Below are 19,880 nucleotides of genomic sequence, written 5' to 3'. Positions count from 1 at the left end.
GCAAGAGCTTTCTCGCAACTAACAATTCGCACATGTACCTTTTTCACCCAAGTAGAATGTTTTTCGAGAATATTTTGTCAGAATGAAATACAAACTATCCTCTGCATTGCAAACTACGTACATTCATATGATTTATTTTGCATCTCGGTACAAAAATAAACATACACAGTGGTACAGCGTACAGGTACAGCGTACAGGTACAGCGTGTACGCCAAGAAAGAATAACTTCGCTGTTCAAACATTAAAAAAAGCAAATGGAACACCATAGAATGTATGCACATGAATGCACAATGAATGCCACAGCCCGACCGTGTCAATAAACCGATATGCAAAGCTGTGAATGTACGATAGCTTTATTTTCATGAATAAATTCTTCCTTGCCTGTGTTTGCAAAGGGAACACAGACGCACACCCACGCCAATATCACTAACACTCTCCGCCACATATCAAACAACCCCCCCCCCCCCTCCTATCGGAAGATTGTCTTTTCTATTGCAGCAAGGGAAACAAGCATATGCAATTCCCCATGCTATTACTGGTATGAAAAACAATCGATGTTTTGGTGTATTCAAATGTGCTGCTTCGCTCTACGGCATCTATCGACGCCAGACGCCACAGCACTCACTCAACAAACAGGTGTGTGCACTCAGCCTTCGGTCGGTCGGTCGTTTTTCTCAATCACACTCTACAAAGCCAGGCACACACACACACATACACCGTTTTCCAGGCCTTTTTGTTTTGCCTTATGCCTGCGCGCTGGGTGAACAAAAACAGGCCCGGCAAAATTCCCACGCTCGATGGGTGTGCACACGGTGATGTGCAAATTATGCACAGCACCTTCGCACAAAGCACCATGCGCCTCCTCCACCAGGCCAGGCACGTGGAGCACCAGGCTTCTCCATCGCACTTTGCAGCACAGGAAGAGTACCAAGGGCGCAAGTCAGCAGCGACGCTAGGTTTGCCACGTCTTTGTGTGTCTGCATCGTTTGCATCGTCTTCATCCTGCACTTCACTTCAAGCGTGTTGATAATGCTTTCATCACCATTGTACAAATTACGCTGTCGCGTAAAAGTTCAAAGTCACCGCGCATCGCAGGCCGTTGTTTGTTAATTTGCCGTTTAAGGGAAATGCTCTTGCTGTCAAGCACAGGGACAGACGTCCAAGAGCATTCCCAATATCTGTGGCAAATTTGTCCGCCCTGCCGATGGCAAGCGAGAAGCCAGGGGGAAACACACAAAGCTCAAACGTGTCTGTGTCATATCAACTTCACGCTGCCACAGTCGAGGGTCATTTACATTTACCTTTTTTTGTATGATCCAGCGTTCATACAGTCGTTCAAGAAGTCTTTTTTTTTTCTTTTCTCATTTTTGTTTTTTGGTTACATTCTTTCCGATGTTTGTGGCAACAAGGACAGACAAAAATGGGCTACCATCGAAGCGATCCGGGCAGGCGGAGTGTTTGCAAATAACACTTCACGTTGTTTAAGTGGCAATTCAAAACACCCGTTTCTTTTGATGGCTATCAGCCGAGAAGGGGAAGCGAAAAGTCGCTTTGAGCTTTGAGTTTGAGCGAGTGAAAAAAGGAAAAAGCACACACACAGCGGGCACGAAACAGTGGGGACGAAACTTTCATCCCCAGGCATGGCTGGAAACGATTGTTTCCAAAGTATGCTTGAGCTATTCTTTCCTCAATTTTGGCAAAAGTTTCAACAGTTTCAAACACCGATTAGGAAGTTTTATGAAGCGAAACCAGCTGGTCCAAAAGTTGCAGATTTATATGCTGCAGTACAGTAGAACGCACTGCATGTTTACATATTAGCTATAAGCTAGTTTGTACGTGAAAAATCATCATAATTACTCAACCATGCAGTTACAAAGCATGTCCCCACTTTCTAAAGCTTCACACTGATTTGAACAATATCAAAAGAAGGCATCCTTCATTCCGGATCAACAACACTCGGCAGCGGTAAGATTATCCATTGACATTTAATGGAACTAATCATCATGCTTTTGTACGTGCGCTGCCACGGCAAAACGGAACAAAGGCGAGACAGAGCTATACGAGCGCACAGAAGAAGCAGAAATGAACAAAAAAAACCCATCTCACCCCCCAAAGTCCCCAGCTCGATCGCTCTCCGAAACGAATGTAGATAATCCTCTCGGTTGCGAATGTATCAGCCATTCCCGTGCCGTGAAAAAATGGGATTTCTGCCCGATTTCGCCTTCCTCGGCCTTCACCTTTGCACCACACCGCCACTACTCTAATCCTTCTATTCATCGTGCTCGTGCTTTTACGGTGCTCGCCTAACCGTCTTCGGTGCACCAGCTGTGAGAAACAGCAGAATTTATGCGTACGTTGTACCCCGAACCGACGCAATCACACGACGCTAGAAAAATACAACATCGGCACGTAATCAACACCCGGGCGCCCTATCAACACAATTCACCATCCCGTCCCAGGGTGCAGATTACGCCGGCTGCACGTCATCATTGTCGACGGTGTTGTTTTCTTCCCCTTTCCTTTTCGTCCTTTTTTTCTCTCTATTTCTATCTGCGTATGTCAACCACCACCAATGTATCACGCTTCTGTGGCCCGTGAGTCGTGATTTTGCCTATTGTTGAGCGATTATGATCACTCCGTGCAGGGTGCGGTGAAGTCAGTCCGTGAAAATAAATCATGCCACTATCATGTACAGTGGCGAAGTGGTTGAGTTGTGTTTAAAGTTGTGTGCAATCATGCCATTAAAAATAGCACAAAAAATGGATTTTCCCTAAATAATCACCCTAAATTTGGCCGGTCTCGTAGTACAGTCGTCAACTCGTACGACTTAACAACATGCCCGTCATGGGTTCAATCCCCAAATAGACCGCGCCGCCATACGTAGGACTGACTATCCTGCTATGGGGGGAAATCAAATAGTCACTGAAAGCCAAGCCCCCAAGTGGGTACAGGCAGGCCTTGACCGACATCGGTTGTTGAGCCAAAAAGGAAGGAAGGAATCACCATAAAAAGCTCACATTAGATTTAGAATTTGGAAAAAAGCCAATTAGTTCCTAAAATAATTTATTTCAAAAGAATATTAAAACTCATTCAATCGTAGTCGTGCATAAATTGCCTGCATAGATTTGGTTTGTTTTGCATCTTCAATCACGTTAGTAAAGACCTATTCCTATTAGAAAGATTCTGATCACACTCAGTACAGACTGTAAAACAAGCAATTTTCAACATAGAAAAATGATTTCGACACTTCATTGAAATACATATGAAATTATAATAAAATGTTGATGTAAATACATTTCATTTGACAATTCATTGAAATATATAAAAATAAAAAAATATTATAAAATGTTGATGTACATAAAGACAAATGCAAGGACTTATCCTTCGATGCCCTTATTTAAATTCCTAGCTTAGCCTTTGCAGTGGTCTAAAAGAACATCGATGATGAAGTGGGTGGTTTTAGGAAAAAAGTCAGGCTATGATTAAATTCCCTAACTAGGATAAATGTACTAATAGTGGTGCAATTTGTAGCGGTACAGATGTGTTTTAATTGATTTCAAGTGTCAGAAAGGTAAATTCATGAATAATTTAACACATAGCAATTGGAATATGTTTCATCTTTGCAATCACAACCATTTTTACCATAAAACACATCAATGTTACGAAAAAATACATATTGTTATGACTGCTTCGTTGTACCTATAATGGTGGTATGGTTCCTATAGCCAACATATTGTGTTCCTATAGTGGTGGTAAAGATGCCTCAAAATCAGTGTATAATATCAATGGAACATAGCTTTGAAGCTGTTTTTGTATGAATAGCAAGGATTACTGCCATAATTTCGATTTCTTACATAATTTGATCGTAAAAAATGTATTAATTTCGTTGATGAAAATATTGACTAAAGTACAACGAACCTATCGTCAACCCACACCCGGAAGAGAAAGCTTGATTTGAAGTCGATTTTTCACTCAGCCAGATAAGCAAATTTTCGCCTTTGTTTGGTAAATTACTTACAGAAAACTCATTTATGTTGCTTATTTTAATAAAAACTGTATGACGTGTCAAAAATATCGTCGAAAAAATCTAAAATGTCATATTTTTATTCATTTTATAACTAAGACCACTAAAGGAACATGCCTATTTTGTGTACCTAGAATGGCACTATCGTAAAAACGCTTAAAAAATACGTAAATATGGCCAAAAGCCAATAAATTTTAATAAAGCAATATCATTTGATCACAATAATGTTAAAAAAAAACTAATAATTGCGTTGTTATGTGGTCATTTACAATGTTAACAAATATATGAATGTCGTTATGAAATCCTAAGGATTTTTTTTAAATGTTGGCACATTTTACAAAATAATGGATTTTTCGGACACTATGTAACGGAATGACCCCATTTAACTTTTAAACCCTTTATAAAAAGGCCATAGAACATTTCACACAAATAACTTAACCACTGTTAATTTGTGTCTCATAAGACATTTTAGTGCAATACCACCACTTTTGGTGGTGCAATAGCATCACTCTAGGTACGTTTACCCTATGTGTGTATTAATAACAAACGTTTGGGTTTTGCTAAAAATTCGTTGTAGGTTTCTACGGCCTACTCCGTCTTGTGGACTGTATGAAGTGGGGAGCAGTACTCCCAAGTCAAAGCCTTAAAAAAGGCTTGCACCCTGATGCAAACTTCCGTCTATCTAACAACAGGTTTTGCCAAAGAGGTCTTGCCACTCCTAATTAGAATCGAATTTCCCAAGAAGAGCAATGTATACTAAAAACTAGGAGAAAGAACTAAGTATTAGCACTGGCATTCGAACTCAATTTATTTGTGATTTCTGGAGTGTTCTTATCAGGAGTCTACGTGCTCCGTTAGCGATACATACTTTTTCTTGTTTAATTCTTGTTAAGTTGGCAATATTCCCACTGGATTCTGTTTGAACTAATTTAAATGGGATTTCTGTCTAATGGGAAAATACATGTAATGCGTGTTGCCTATGCATGGGCGTTGTTATTTCATTGCCTAACTTACGGGTGTGTTCTGCCTATCTCAAAATCCAACATTCGTTGTTGAGGTTTTTGAGTCGCTTTTGTTAATAAAACAGTTAATAAAACCTTTAAAAAAGGCATGAAAAAAAACATTAAAATTCTCCAACAAAATTATTTCTGTGTAACTTTTCTAAAGCATGTTTTTTTGTTTTTTTTTTCAGACGATTTAAAAAAAAACTTGTGTTTTCAAAGTGTTTTTAAAGCTATGATCATTTTCTAAGTCACAAAAATCTTTGATTATTTTCGCAATTTATTACTACCATAAAACTTCCAACTACGTTTTTCTATGAAAATCTCCTCCATCCCTTTGCTTGTTGCGCAAAACTATGTACAAATTTCCTGGTATTCTCGTGAAAAGCTCATCACAAAATAAATAATTCACACGTACACGCTGCATCACGCAAGGCACCGGACCGATTAGTGCCGATCATGCGTCAGCCCGGTCCGTCTGTGTCTGTCTGTCGCCGTCGATTTGGTCGACCACCGCAAAGGATGCCAGCCCCAAATCCGGTTATCAAGCAGAAATGGTTTTACTGTTCCGCCAGTCAGCTTTCTACCCTCCATCGACACCACTGTGTGTGTGTGTGTGTGTGTGTGCGTCTGGATTTATAACCTGCAGCAGAGCTCGCCAGCAGGCGTTAATACAGCGAGTCCGTCGGCGCTGGGCCAAGTTTACGCAACAGGTCTACCAAAACGGGTCGGCCACGGCCACGGTTTTATGGCAAAGAAGCGCGTGAGTGCTTGGCAAAAACAACACTCGAACCGTGCGCGATCCGTTGCGTTCTGATGGTGCCTCAAAATGGTAAACGAAAAGTGTGTACATGTGTGTGCGTGTGCGTGTGGAAAATGTGTATGTGCGAAAACGAGCAGTGACGCCCCAATCAGCGAGAAGATTACAGAGGCTGATCGGAGCAAAATTTCATTTGACATCAGTTGTCGCACTAGTTCGGGTTTCGACGGGTTGGCCACCGAGCTCGACACACGGCTGCCCATCGAAAGTGTATATGGGATGGGCGGGCAAGATGGGGAGGGTTAGTTTTTCTGGGCCTGGTCAAGGATGCTTGAAAGTTCGCTCGCTTTGTTGCTCTGTTGTTTTTTGCTTTTGTTCTCCACTGCTCTCTCTCTATCTCTCTTTGCCCAATTTTCCAGCATGCATTAGCAGTGGACAGTGTGCACATGGCCCTGTGTATGGCCAGTGTTCCGTAACGAATGGACACCGACAGTGAGCTTCATCCAGCTGTCAACGCACGGGTGTCAACGACACGGGTAGAAAGTGACCGTCCACCAAAAACAGCAAACAAAAACAACAGCGGCCAAATTGGATTGGAACTGGCAATGCCATGGGCAATACGATACAACACAAATAAACAAACAGTGTTTAATAAATGTGTTCCATTTTTTCATATCATTTAACTACATAACGCATACTACATCATTATACTAACGCGGGGAAACGTAAAGGTGGGCAAAAAGAATCACAAAATAATTGGCTCCCGCTGACCACCCGTCAGCTTTGTCCAGCGGGGGATCCTCTTACAGTAAAGCTACTTACTTTATCCCGCCGTGAACAAATGCTTCTAACCCCTTCGGTTGTTGTCTCTCTCTCTCTACTCACCGTTTGATCCACAAAAATAACGACCGAAAGGAGATGTGGACACAGCACAGGAGAGGGGTAAAAAACTGTCACAAAATGTTATGAAAATGCCAATAGCATTCCGCATTACGGCGAAAGTTGTCACCGAACAACTGACATGGAATGGCATTAGGTCATTGATTCTTCTCCCCCACCACACACACACACACACACACACACACACACCGCTACGCGTAAGTTCTTACCGTCTCAGGATAAACAACCGCCGCTTATTGGAAATGCTTTCCGTTAGCCCGGCAAACAGTGTACCCAGTCAGGCGGAAATACTCTGACCTTTAGCAATTCTGGCAACCGGCAAAAAGTGCATACATGTATGATATTAGCCCCGTTTGCCGCTCGTCGGTTCGTGGTTCGAAAAGGATTGGTGTCCTTTGCAGCTAGCAGCATGAGTAGGATGCAAGCAGGAGCACCACAGGTTAATGCACCAAACCCGTTCTGAAATGCCAAATCATTTACTTGGCCTTTATTTTTCATTTCGCCGAAAAGAGAGGATGTACTTTATAAAGAAAATAGTATCACCCGGTATAATAAAACATTTTTTTTAGAAACACAGCAGTTTTATCAGTGTAGAAAGCTTTTGCTGCTAACACAAACATACCGCCAGATGCAAACCGGGCGTAGGTTTACTTTATCACAGATAAACTTTCCACACCATTAAGCTGTTGGAGCGATTCGGGGCCTTTCCTGGTAAAGGGTCCTCACCATTTGCATATCGCTCGTGAAAGAAAATAGCGCCGAAAAATCGCAGCAAGATGGAATCTAAATAAATCAATTTTCACAATTTTCTCTGGAATCTCTTGCGCACTCCTACCAAATGCTGTGTAATGTGAAATGGACATATTTGTTTTTTTTTATTGCTCAGTAGTCCATTTTAAATAACAGATTGACTTCAATTTGAAGCTAAAAGCTCACTGCTCCAGTTCCGTTTGAAGTGCATTCGTGTTTAAATATTTTTCTATTTACTAAAATGTTCATAATTCGGGAGAATTTGCAGAATTACAGGGTTTTCCAGAGTTTCTAATAGGTGTGGGACACTTGCTTGACTCTTTCTTATGGAAAGTGAACTTCAAATGCTGGAAATTGGACTCTATGGCACCCTTGTTGGACAGCCGCCTTGGAAAATCCTATTGGATTTGTCCAACAAGGATACTAGAGTCCAATTACCTTAAGTTCATTTCTTGTAAGAAAGACTCAATAAAGTGTCTAACAGCTATGAGAACTCCTGGGAAAAATCCTGTATAGTTGGGTAATTCATGTCATCCACATTGTTTTTTCCCAGCTCAACAAAACAAACAGAGACCTTTTAGTAGTAGTTTTTGCTAATATGATGCAATGTTCTCTTTGAAACACATAAATACAACAACTTTCAAGTTTAAATTTAACATAAAATGATAAATTAAAAACAAAAATAATTCAATCATTAGTCTAATGATCACCAAACCATCAAACATTCAACGAAAGCTAGTACTCGTTATATACACTCTTGATGATTTGACAAACTTGATAACGATGCTAATATTGGGACTCACTGTCAAAAATTTGAACCTTTGAGCTTAGAGGCAACGTATAAAGGCATCGACTGTAATTTACACTCAAATACGTGCTAAAGCTCGTCAGAATAAACAATACCTCCACTGCATCTACAAAAGCTGTATCGTTTCTCGTGTTTCTGTTTAAATTTAGACTACACGACGTGAACAGAAAACTTTTTCCATTACTGCGCAAGACAATTGTTACTTTATCAAACTTTCGATTAAAACAAAACACACTCCAAAGTGATAAGCGGCAGCAGCAAACCGAATTCTATGTTGCAAACCTTTCAAAACTGGCCCACAACTTTACCTTCCGTTGTGGCGTACTTCGTGCTCGCGTAAGATAACACTTCATTAAGAAGCATCATTGCCAAACACATTCGGTGGGCCCACGCACGAAACAGCCCTCACAGTCCGCAAAGAGCGTTGTCTGACGGAGTAACGCAGCAACAACATGTCGTCCTACGCAGGCACGCAGCGCAAGGCATCGCTTTTCCGCCACAGCCGGTAATTAATACTTGTCCTATGTCAACAAGAGGGGAAAAAACACATAAGCATGCCTCTCCGTTCCGTTCGCGCCAGGATGCGGGATGAACGCACGCCTACCGACCGCGCAACACAAAGGTGAGCTTTTCTTTGATGGTGCACGAAACGTGACGACGACGATAATTGGTAAACGATCACTTCATTTTCCACCTCCAGTGCTGGATCGGTTTCCTGCCTTCGTCCCGCCATTCAATTGCTCCTGCTCTCTCACTCGTTCTCTCCCATCTCATTGCCATACAATTGCTACCATTTGTCCGCCTTCTGGCGAATCTAGCGTGCGTACTTTGGCAATGATTAATGAAATTAATTCATCAATGATTGCGTACGCTTTCTTTTGTATCGCAAAATGATTGAGCCAATCCGGGGGAAAGAAAGGTGCAAAACGAATCACCGGAACTGAATCACCTTCACGCTTTCCCCCCTGTGACTCAGCGCCTGTGTCGGAATCGATGTATACACAGAAAGAGATAAATAAATGGAGATCCTTGCGCCGGAAGATGTATTTTTTGCTGTTGTTGCTGCGCTAGCATGCGAGAGAAAGCAGTATCATATTTCTGCGATGCCAAATTCATCATAAATCATTCTTTCATTAATCATCTGGAGGAAAGATGAATCGTGGTACGATTGCGAGGAGAAAATATTCATACCGCAGTGTTTTGATTTTCATCATCTGGGAAATAAAAACGATCTCAATGTTTTATTTTTCTAGTTTAATCATACCCTTGTTGATTTTACGCTTTCTATTTTCTGAACGAAATCAGTTGGCGGAAAAGATATCACTGTTTTTTAATCATTTGTATATTTTCTTATATTAAGCAGAATTCGACTTCGACCATATTTTCAACACATTTTACATTTACTTGTTTTGTTTTGGGAGCATTTTCTGCATGTGATATAAGTTATAATGATAGTTGTAAAAATACCATGATCAATCATTATTCATATACATCCTTGTTCGCTATGTTCAATGAACACAAGGATTGTTTTGTATTTGGATTGACTTTTCAAGAGTAAAATTTATTTTATATTTATATTTACCTATCTATTATTGTTGATCGATTTTCGGTTCTAATAAACATTACTTTAAGACTGGTCTACGAAATACTTGAATATACTAACTTATCTTCTAGTGCAGAATAAAAACTTGTTTTAATTTTTGGCAAATTAAATAATTACCCATTCACAAGCGCCTAAATGTATGCAATGATGTTTTATAATATTTACTACCCAACCCAAGTGACATTTTCACGAAATAGTGCTTCCCTACTCGATTAGTACTCGATACACCTAAAATTGTGGATTTGTGTGTGTTCAAGTCCCAATTGACATATTCGGGCTTTCGTGCGATTTCCCTTAAACTGGCACCTTAAATTTCCCTTAAACTGCACCAGTTTAAGGGACTTTTAGAACAAGCCCTTGAAAATCGACTGTGAAGTGTATTTTTCGCTGTTTTCTTCTCTATCCTTTGGGAAATAACGTTTCCAATACTTATTACTAGTCGTATACTCATTTTATTAAACAAACCATCGAATTTTCACCAAATAACGTTGAACGAAATGCACCTTCTTTTATCGCCAAATATTAAATCAAATTAATCTAAAACGAATTGGACACCATCTTCATTCAATAGAAAAAGGTCATTCGCACGCTCAAACGAAATTTTGACACTTTCTACATGGTTTATCATACACAAATCCACATTTTTTTTATTATTCGAGAACCATTCGAGCAGATCATGGTTAAAAATTTGGAACAAATGTCACTTGGGGTGTGTTAAAAGCGCCAAGATTCGGTGTTTTTGTAAATTAGACTTTTTTCTATCCATGGGCAATAACATCGAGCTCTTTTTACATTCATAGCTTTGGGTTTTGATAAAAAAAACTAACAGTTTGGTATACTGAGGCCAGTTTAGAGTGTGCCAGAAAGTAGGGGATGAGGAGTGCCTAATTGTATGCAAATTTTGTTTGAGCTTTGCGATTTGTTCCGTGTTAAAATGTGCAATATCATAGCTTAATATTTTACTATTTTTGAGGGATTCTACGATACGAACCAGATGTTTTCTAAGGTGTTTGACACTTAGCGACAGAAATCGTGTGAAAATCAGCACCATAATTTTCAGCTTAGATTATTTCAGCATAAAATCTAAGTAAACAACTGCCGATTCGATGCAGCCGCGATCAGGTTAGCTCATGAAAGTCAATTTGGGGGAAGGTAATTGCCAAATGGATACAACCCGGATGAAGAATATTGCTCCAATGACAGAAAGAAAAAGCAAAAAATGTTACCAAATTTAGGGTTGTTTTTGAAAAAAAAAACATGACAGCTTTACTAAACTCGTTGAGAAAAGCTAAAATATGAAATAAATTATTGTGGACAGTTATCGTCTTGAAATTCAACTTCAACTCTTTCATCAAACAAACATCATTTTGGTGAACAAGATGCAATATGAGGTTCACAATTGCTTAGCACCATTTTACCCACGATGATCGACGCTTAGCATCTTGTAACAACCATCACCGAAATGTGCCTTCGCTAGAAGTGTTTCCCGCTTTTTGTTTCTATACGATAGCCAATATCATTTAGCATTTCTCACTTTCTGACAGCCTCAATGACTCACTGTCGAAAAGTCGCTTCGGAACATCTTATTTTCTTCCTTGTTGATTGCATTTTAAGCCATCCGACCGTAACACATTCAGCAATGCAAAGTCCCTCCGGAGGGGAAGGGCAAGCGGAGGGAGAGGGTGTGGAGCAGTGAGTGGGCTAGATGGGATGGCAAAGGTCGGCCGAATACAGACAAACGATGGCTGCGGTACATTATAGAATGATAGAAAGGAAGCAACAAAAACAAAAATCCTCAAACATTGAAAACTCTTGCAACAGCGGGACTATGCCACAGAACAAGTGCCGGCTCTCTTACCGTGAGTAGGAACAAACGATGCGCATTGCCTTCAGGGGGTTTAAGAATGGGGGGGGGGAGGCGAGTAGGAGTGGCACCATACCACAGTTGCTGCTGCATTTGACAAACGGACGGAAATGAATGAACAATGGCTCGGTACGCGGCACGCAATGGCCAAGAAGCCCGGCAGCCCCCGAAGTTCATAATAAATAAATGTCATGCTTTCTTACCAGTCAACGTGTCACTTGCACCAGTACCTCCCTTTCCAAGCCAAGTTGGATGATGGGAAAGCAGGAGAGAGAGAGCAAGATATTCCTATCTAATAGTGAATTGCATACCAGAGCGAACCGAGCGTTGACCATATCGTGTGGCGCGCTTGTTGCTTGTTTTCCCCGTTCTGGGCGTTGCTGGCTGGCGAGAAAGAACACTTTCAGCTACGGCTAACCACAAAAGTGCACGCTCTCCGTTTCCGACACCCACAAACACACACACTTGATGAATGCAACAATGCGGTGAATGCAAATAGAGCAGCATTGTGGTGAAAGAAAATGGTGGTGTTGCCGCGAGGGTTGCGAAAAGTAGAAAGCAGAAAGAGAACACGCCCGCCCGTTATGCGGGCTACCGTGCGCCCAATGCTGCCACCGTTGCCCCCCCCCCCCCCAAACACCTATCTGTCCACCTGGTCCACCTTTCAGGCATTTCAGTTTTATGATCCTCCTGCCCACACTCACTCCTCCACTGGCTAGGTCGGAAGCATTAAATTTGGCTTTTCTTTGCGATGATTATGTTTTATGTACTCGGGTTGCGGGCTGCGGCAAACAAACACACTTGTGCGCAGCAAACACGGGACTGCATCCGGTCTATTACTCACTGTTAGCGCCTGCAGCAACAGCCCGGCGGGAAATACGGTGGGCACCAGCAGCACCCGGCATGTAGCAAGCAGTAACAACGGCGCCACAACAACGATGACGATGTATGCTTGCGCGGAATTAGTTCTTTTCGCATTAAGATCGCGTCGCCTGGCAGTTGCCGTTGCCGGCGATGCCGGGCTGTATGGTACCGCGAAGCTTATATGTGCTTACGGTGCACAGTGTAGTGTGCTGATTATCGTCCTTGTCCACGGTGTGTACTGCACGTTCGCGTGTAGCGTACGCTTTATCTGCCAGGGCCGAGCGAATGTAACTCTTCTTTCACGCATCATCAACATAAAATTGTCTGTGGGAAATTTTAAAACATTTCGTTTACTACGCATATTGAACTGGAACTAGCAGCAAGTGTTTTGTGTGTGTGTGTGTGTGTGTGTGTGTGTGTGTGTGTGTGTGTGTGTGTGTGTGTGTGTGTGATTGTGTGTGTGTGTGTGTGTGTGTGTGTGTGTGTGTGTGTGTGTGTGTGTGTGTGATTGTGTGTGTGTGTGTGTGTGATTGTGTGTGTGTGTGTGTGTGTGTGTGTGTGTGTGTGTGTGTGTGTGTGTGTGTGTGTGTGTGTGTGTGTGTGTGTGTGTGTGTGTGTGTGTGTGTGTGTGTGTGTGTGTGTGTGTGTGTGTGTGTGTGTGTTAGAAACAAATTTAAATGCTAATGCTCCCGTCCGAAGGCTTTTGATCTGAGCTGCAACGCTCCATATTACAATAAACTCTTTTTCAATTTTCTGAGAATTGCACAATATGAATAGAGCAACCGAGTAATAGTCTCAGAATAGAACCTGCATTCGTCACAAACACACACACACACACACCACTTGCATAGGTATGCTCGAAGCTCTATCCATGTTGCTGACAAGCAACGTCGTTAGCCAGTGTCCAGCGGACTGGTCAAATGCATCGCATTGAATTCCTAGAAGCTCGCAAGGATTATTATCGGACGCTTGCGTACCGTTTCTCGTAGGTTGCGATGATTAAACGGTCTTTGACTTGTTTGTTTCCTCGTTATCATTCCGAGAAATGCTCACTCCTCACAAATGGAGCATACTTCCATTGCTCCAGCTTCCAACGCCCGGACGCTAGTTTCCATTTTGCGGGTCGCAACATTGGATTAGGTTATGAGACTTTAACTTATTGGCAGCTTAATGTCTAACTCCGTTTTCCCCGGGCTGGGAAGATGGGTGTGGTTCAGAAAGCTACTCACAAATGACGTTGCATTGTCGTGGTCAAGGTCTATGGAATTATGGTAAATCTCACGTAGTGGATATTCGCTGATGATAGGAATTTATATTATAAATTAGCTATTTTAGATATTAATATGTTCACCTTGACTAGATATAATATTTGCACATAACATAATTTCGCAATTTAATACAGCATGATAATGCAATTACGAGGAGGTTACGGAAGTAAAGGTAACACCAGAGCTTAAAAGTTGGGCTTCTAAGGATAATTTACACCATTTATCAACTTTTTAGATCTACAAAATCCTAGACAGTTATTGGATTGGTTTGCTGTTTGCAAATGAATTCATTTTCAACGGACATGTGTAGGAACAAACATCTCAAAATATGAAAATAAATTGTAGAAAAAAAATTATTTTCTTCATTTCCTGTACTTATTCTACCACGCAATCAGATATTCAAGTCTTGTTACGGATGAACCAACCAGACTGGAAGTGATCTTGTTTGAACTTTAAAGTATCGGTCTAGGTATAGAATGAATCACTGGGTCGTCCCTTCTTTTTTAAATTAAGTTAAAAAAGTGTTCAGACATTAAGACGCCTATCGTGGAAATTACTGATGTTGTAGTTCTTGACTTTACTGATATTGGGACCCTTCGCGATTCTAGTCAGTTTTTTGTATAGAGTTTGACAGTTGGAGGCTGAAATCATGTAAACACACCATACCAAACGACACAAAAAACTAGCCTGCAATTTTCAGTCTAAATTTTTCTATCCTCAAAGCTAGAATTAGATTCGAGTACCTGCTCGAAAAATGGCAAAACGAGGTGATGTTTATATTTATCTCAAGGTGCATTAAACAGATCGGGTCTCATAGCTTGTTTTTATAATTAAATTTGAATATCACTTTTTGACAGGATGGGTTAAAACTTTTGTTCAAACAAGCTATCTGAACGCTTTACGAATACTCAAAACACTCTTAAAATCTTCATTCAGAAGCAGAAGCGATAAAAAACAGCCTTCTAAATTCATACACCTTGGGATAAGCCCACCTGTATACTATACCCTCCTTGACAGCTGCTCGAAAACTGCTATACAGGTGTCCCCCGAGATACGACTGTATTTGGGACCGAAAAAATGTCCCAAAGGAAGGCGTAAGTCGAAATAGTTGTACGTCGAATATCTGTGAATATTAAGTAAATAGCTGATATTGAAGAGACGGAATCTATGAAAGCGTGCATTTTATTTAAAATAATGTACGATAATGTATACATTTTCCTCCAAAAGCCGTTTACACGATATAAATATTCAAGAACGGAGAGTTGTGGAATCTGAGGAAATATGTTTGTAACGGTTAACTGCACAGATATTTAAAAAAATATATATCAATTTCGTCTCAATAATAACTATTAACTGTCAAAATCAAAATCGTCGTATCTGCGAATCGTCTTAACTCGAGGGGGTCGTAACTCGGGGGACGCCTGTACAATGAAAACAGCTGACAGGCTGAAATTTCAGCCTACGAACTTAAAACAGAAAGGGCTCCATTATTACTGTTTGCACTCTCTCATACAATAGCTCTTTTCGTGATCCAGTACAGTACAATGTATTCCGTACAATATATTGATTTGGAGTTAATGGTTTGATGTAATGAGCTACATTTCTATCATTTTTGAATTATATGTAACTAGAACCTGTTCCCAGGTTACGCGGTTCTCAGTCTTAAACGGATTCATAGATGCACGGTTTACTGAAAGTCCCTGTGTCAAATCGGTACAAGTTGCTCCTAGAATTGTCAAATGCAAAATAAATTGCTTTGCTTTCCCGAAAAACTGAAATCGCTTAACAGTGTGAAATAAACTTATTTGCTGCACAAAACGTATTAAATAAATAACGAGTTGTGGCAAAGTACTTAATTTCATCAAAAAATCCTATTTATACAATGTATTTTGGCTGAAAACCGTATTACAGTGGAGCGCCGTATCGCTCTTCGTTACGATATTTGTTCTGAGAATCAACTGGATAAAAGGAGTCTGTATGATCGGCATTCGACTGTATTCGACTTACGCGGAAATCCGACTTAAAAGGTAATAGTAACTAATGAAAATAACCAGTTAAAACAAGCTAGTTATCAAGTAACGGCATAAAAGAAGCTAGTCGTTCTAATTACTTTTTATACTAAAATGAAAACAAAGGTTTTGGGTTCTAAAAGTGCCTAGATTTCTTGCTTTTTTGAACGAAATCTACTGAAAATAAAATCTTTTCTAGAAGCTACATGCAATTTTTCATTTCTACTAAGATCTAGGACATCCTGAACGCAGTACTTTCTATTTTGGAACCTTTTGTAAAATAAGGTTTCAGATTTGATAGGTGAAATGTGCAATTATATCCATATGAGGTATTTTACTATACAGATGCAATCCTCGTAAAGAAATAGGCTTGACCGTTCATGGTTTATGGAGGATTCCTTCCACCTCAATGTTATTTATTGCACTATGGCGGCTTTTTCAGCTCTTAGAGATCCAGATAACCCGTATATTAATAAAACATCTAACTACCATGCAGTAAATGTAGAGCTTTTAAACATCTACTACATACTATTCTGCCTGATAATCCAATCCCAATTCATATTCTCGCCGCGATTAAATCACCTTCCCCATTATGCATTACATTTTAACAAGCATTACGGTATGTCTAGCACGGAAACATTCTCCCTGCCCCGTCCGATCCGCTCCACCGTAACGGAGATTGATTTTATACAATGAAAGCGTCATCTAAATTTCACCTTCAAACACGCTCATCAAACAGAGCGTCCTGCCTGGCGCTACAAGTGTCCACCGAAAATGAAAGAAGCCCACCCGACCTTCCTTTATAAATTCTATGCACGAAAGCGCAAAACTAATTATTTTCCACTCTTCGTTATCCCTGTTGCCCCAGTGCTTTCCACGTGGATTTCGTTCAACTTACCTTTCCGTGCAAGCTATCGTACCCGGATGAAACACCACAGTCTTCAGCCCTTGATCGTTGCTCGAGGGAAGTGTTCGTCAACACTCTTTGCGGCAACCGACGAACGGTTGCAGGGAACCGTGAAGATATACTCGCACAATGGACACACCAAAACTTGGTCCTTCCCCGGTACTCGGATTCTGCGGTGCTTCAGATTTTGCCGCTTTTGCCCACTTTTGATAATCACGCACAAATCACCAGCACTGGTTGAAATTCATCACAGCAAACTATGCACACCAATACACACAAACACACACACACACATTTAGACGCGGAAATTACGTGAGGAAATGAGGTCGCTAGCAACCCACCAGATGACCCCCAAGGCACGGCACACAGCCCACGAACCGGTCTCTTTTTGTGTCTCCGCGCGGCACTCGGTACTTTGTTGTTCGGCAAAGTTGGTCCCCTCCCAATTCCCTACTCCTCCCTCAAACTGGCGGACGGGAGAGTGTCCAACAATTGCGTCTTAAAACATACTCATAGGAAACATTTCCATTTCCATGCCGCGCCGTCAGCTGGATGGGGAAGCGGAAAACTTTCTTCTCTCCAAACAAGTGGAAACGGAACGTCCGGCTTTGTGCCTCCGGTCCATCACTTGCTTTATGAGAACCTGTACAACTGGTTAATGACGAATCGCCCTGCCGCCGGGGCTGGTTTGCGGGTGTGAAAAGGACATGCTGTGTTTGATACTTCCGTGCTTTAGACGAACGTTTTAGAAGTAAACGAATAAATCTTAACGCTTGTAGACGAAGGTTTTGAGCGAAAGTTAATAACGATTTTCGTCCCCTGCTTTTGGCACCTCATGCTGCAGGCCGTACTTACAAGTGTGTTCGATTGTTTCGATATCAATAGCTAATGCTCAAACCAAAAAGTACGACATGACCGTACAACTTCCCTCATTCTAGTTTTTTTTTAAGATTTATTAAACAAATTTAAAAAGAAAAAAACATGGATGTCTGTAAAAAAAAACTTTTAAAACATGAAGCAAACAAACCATCAGTAAAAGTAAAGTAATAGAAACCTTTTAAAACGAAACCCCGTGAAAAGAACAGACATCCTATTAGCATACTTGTAGGCGCTGCAAATGCAAACGACTAGCAACGATCACCGTTTTGCATACTTGTAGGCGCTACTCTTCCTAAGCTTGAACGCAACGAAAAAGGATACAATTATGCTGTAATTTCTCGTCAGAAATAAATTGTCCCCTTCCCAGCTAGCTAAAGATAGCATTTGTTTGACTTCAAGAAAATGGCCACCAACCAACAAGAACACGCTTGCCAAGAACAAGAAACGAACAGCAGAAAAACGAAACCTTATCCCATCCGATCCTTCATCCTGCAGCTGGGACACACCACCTCCATCTGTTAACGCCAGCTGCAGAAGGCAAAAAAAGTGGCGGAAAACGCCAAAGCTCGCGCACCCGCACGTTATTAAAATTCACTTTCCTTTCGCATTTATCACACACTTGGCCACCCTTCGGTGGCTTTCTTAGCCGCCGCCTTCTGAATGGTGCTGGTGCGTAAAAACTAATTTCTTTTCAATCCTCCCAGTTTTTTTTTGTCCCGTCCCAAGACAGATGCGAGAAACTTTTGCAAAACGGGGTTTAGCAGCCAAACAACAGCAAAAAAAAGTGAGATCCAATCCAAGATTGTCACATTGATCTCGTGGCTGGGTTGACTTGTTTGCGGGCTCTTCAATACCGGTACAATAAAATGGATTGATTTTGGGGATTTCCCTTTTATGTTGGCTTTCGTACCCCGGGTTTGTACCCTTTGTACTAGGTGCCGGGAGGCTATACCCGCTCGTCAAACCAGATAATGATTTATGCTCTGCCAATAACTCACTACGGCTACCACAAAAGGTTTTCAGACCGTCTGCCATCCCTATCTTTTTAAATACGATGCGAGCGACAGAAAGTGCAAATAAAACAAAACTGAAATAGATTTTTATATCAGAAAGCTGTCTTTCAAAGCTGTCCTAAAATACATTTTATAACAAAAAAACGACTGCCCGTGACGAAGCTTTTTGCTGCGTATATGCCTCGTCCAAGAGTGGAAGTTCGTTTTATTCCCGCACACAGAGCGCACGGTTTCCGGGAAGTGGTTGTAACATCCTGCACACGCCGCAGGCACCCGCAGGCGGGCGAGAAAAAAAGGCGGTCCACGGTTATGAGATTGAGGTTAAGAATTGCCCCGAAGCGTCACAGTTAATCGCGTCACTGCGAATACGATCGGACCCGTGTGGTTGAAGGCGTACCACGCACCACGCACTACGATGCACAGGCGGGGAGAGTGTAAAACCGCCACCACAAAACACCCACACTGAGCTGAATCTTGCGCTTCTGTGTCCTTATCAAACCAAAAAACAAATGCACTTATTTACAGCCACACAAACACACGCACCCACACTCTCATTGCGCACAACCGTTAGTGCGTCGGCTGGAACAATAGAAGCGCTCTCTATCGCTAGGTCCTCGATCTGTGCGCGTCCACGACACGTACGTATATTGACGAGCGTTCCAGGAAGTGTGCCCCATCCCTTCGATGCTGTAGTAATTTTCTTCGCTTACTATCCGTTCAGCAAGCACCCAACCGCAACCAAAAACACTCACAGCGTGTGGCGCTATTGGTGGATCGTGTCAGCAGACCAGCCAGCTCGGTTGACAGCCCTGGAAAAACTGGTGCGTGCCACATCCTGCCGGCACACTATCAGCGGTTCGGCCAAAGCACTCCTCGGAGGCTACTTTCACATTCCAGTGAGTTTCCGGTGGGCGAGAAAGAGAGATCAGATGCGAGAGACACATGCAACACCCAGAGAGCGCGAGAGAGAGAGAGAATGAGCGAACAGTTGTGCTCTCTCGTGAGCTTTCGTTATCGAATAGCCGAGAAATACCGACCGCACTGGCTCACTTGTTGACAGAGTGGCAGGGCTCTGCACCAGCAGCACGTATAGTTTAGAAATTAATGTTGAGCAAAGATTCAACGTCGTTTTTAGTTAGTCAAACGATCTTCTTTGGTTTTGTGTTACGCCCAAAAGGTATTCAAGATGTGTAACAGCTGTAGAGGGCTAATATTTTGATTTACACAGAA

General features: G+C 41.6%; 1 protein-coding gene across 4 annotated transcripts in view; it reads right to left on the bottom strand.

Annotated features, from left to right (window-relative positions):
- The window catches only part of LOC120900722 (ras-related protein Rap1), a 79,116-nt gene extending 59,625 nt beyond the window's left edge, over positions 1-19,491 (bottom strand). For 2 of the 4 annotated variants that reach the window (XM_040308107.1, XM_040308109.1), the window contains exons 1-2: positions 19,403-19,491; positions 16,750-17,015 (exon numbers count right to left, since the gene is read on the bottom strand). The gene's annotated coding sequence lies outside the window, so the exon portion shown is untranslated. Of the gene's footprint in view, positions 1-16,749; positions 17,016-19,193; positions 19,318-19,360 lie in introns of those variants that run through there. The other 2 variants (XM_040308108.1, XM_040308110.1) reach the window with 2 other exon arrangements.
- Positions 19,492-19,880: the final 389 nt, after the last annotated feature.

This window comes from Anopheles arabiensis, chromosome 3 (genome assembly GCF_016920715.1).
Source record: "Anopheles arabiensis isolate DONGOLA chromosome 3, AaraD3, whole genome shotgun sequence".
NCBI classification, from domain to species: Eukaryota; Metazoa; Arthropoda; class Insecta; order Diptera; family Culicidae; genus Anopheles; species Anopheles arabiensis.
Note: the sequence above shows the minus strand (reverse complement) of the source record. Positions and strands in the feature narration are given on the sequence as shown.